Below are 1,596 nucleotides of genomic sequence, written 5' to 3' on the forward strand. Positions count from 1 at the left end.
CGAAGGGCGACGGCCCCGGAGTTAGAAAGCTAGTTCCTCGTGACATGGATGTGTCTGAAGACTGTCCCCGATATCTCCACAATGAATGTCCCAGGCTTTATTATGGAAAACCAAAATTGATAGACGACAATTGTAATTCTAGGCGGAACAGGATGAATTATGAATTCGCTAATAGCCTCCCCTAAGCGATGATGCAGCCACGACTGCCGCCTGTCTCTGTGGCGCAATTGGTCAGCGCGTTCGGCTGTTAACTGAGAGGTTGGTGGTTCGAGTCCACCCAGGGGCGGCGTGTTTATTGCTCTCCTTCCAGCAGCGCAGTTACTTGTTTTTAATGGGATCAGGAAAATGTTCCCCAAACGGAAATCTTCTCCACTGAGGGAGCACAAAAGGGTTTCAAAATTTATTTAATCTCTAACGTAAAGGACTGCGGATGCTGAGAGTCCGAGACAAAAAGAGAAACTGCTGGAGAAAACGGAATTCTGAAATGTTGTCTCTGATTCTCTTTCCACAGATGTTGCCTGACCTGCTGAGTTCCTGCTGCAATTTCTCGTTTTGTTTTTAACAGAAAGTTAATTTCACCTTTTGGGATGAAACACCTCGACTCGCCATGTGCAGATATTTAACCATTTCGAATCACTGTGAAGTGATTGGATTCAAACAAACTCTGCGATGATTCACCCTTTCTCAGCTCCACAGGCAGACAGACCTGGGAAGTGAAGCTGTCAGTGTGGTTCTGTATTCGTGGGCCGACTGCGATGGACTTGAAATCCATTGCGGTTTCCCCACGCAAGTGTGAATCCTGCCGACTGCAAAATGAGAAATGTCGGCGAAAAGAAAGGGAGCTTGCTCCCCGGCTTCTTCTTTAAGATTCAAATCAGTGGAGGGGGAAAAATATTTCACTCACATTGGGACTGGTGGGAATCTGCAACCCACTGCCTGTTCGGGTGGAACAAGAAGATACCCGCAGAGCTTCATTTGAGGCTATGAGCAAAGTGTTTGGAAATGAGACGACAACAGTGAGAGGCTTGAAATCGTGATCGAAATGAAGAAGGCACCTGTGGACAAGGGTGTTTCCTTTGCCAGTGAAAGATACTGCTTCACAAAGTTGGGCCTGTGGAAGGGAATCAGTGACGGTGATTATCTTTGGTTGTTCACCTTGTGAATGTTCCCATTGCTGCGCATGTCCGTGTTAACGTCAGAACTCTGCAGCATGCTGGCGTTAGATTCGCACAGGGCCGCGGCGCAATGGATGACGCATCTGACTCCACCTGCCTGTTTGAAATGCAGCTCACAGCTTCTTCACACACCCCAATTAATCTTTCTCATTGTCCTGAAGCCGGCATACGCTTTGAATTCCCGATCTGAGGGAATGGGAATCTTTTCACTGTTTCGCGTCAGGAAGTGCCCCCGAGAACATCGGAGTCAAGTCACAGCGCTGTCAGATGAGGGGAAGCTGAAATAGCCCCACACGCTGCTAACGGCCACATTTTACTTTCCCCAACTCACCGTCTCAACCACTGCGGCTCCTGGGAGTGAAAAGGAAACAATCACCAAATCCCAGTCTTAGCTTTGTAAATCTTCGGAAAATCAGCAAAC

General features: G+C 48.0%; 1 non-coding gene across 1 annotated transcript; it reads left to right on the forward strand.

Annotated features, from left to right (window-relative positions):
• The first annotated feature begins 212 nt into the window (after positions 1-212).
• trnan-guu lies at positions 213-286 on the forward strand. The gene has a single exon. It is a non-coding gene; the product is annotated as a tRNA-Asn (tRNA).
• The last annotated feature ends 1,310 nt before the right edge of the window (positions 287-1,596 follow it).

Source organism: Chiloscyllium plagiosum, unplaced genomic scaffold (genome assembly GCF_004010195.1).
Source record: "Chiloscyllium plagiosum isolate BGI_BamShark_2017 unplaced genomic scaffold, ASM401019v2 scaf_69656, whole genome shotgun sequence".
NCBI lineage: Eukaryota > Metazoa > Chordata > Chondrichthyes > Orectolobiformes > Hemiscylliidae > Chiloscyllium > Chiloscyllium plagiosum.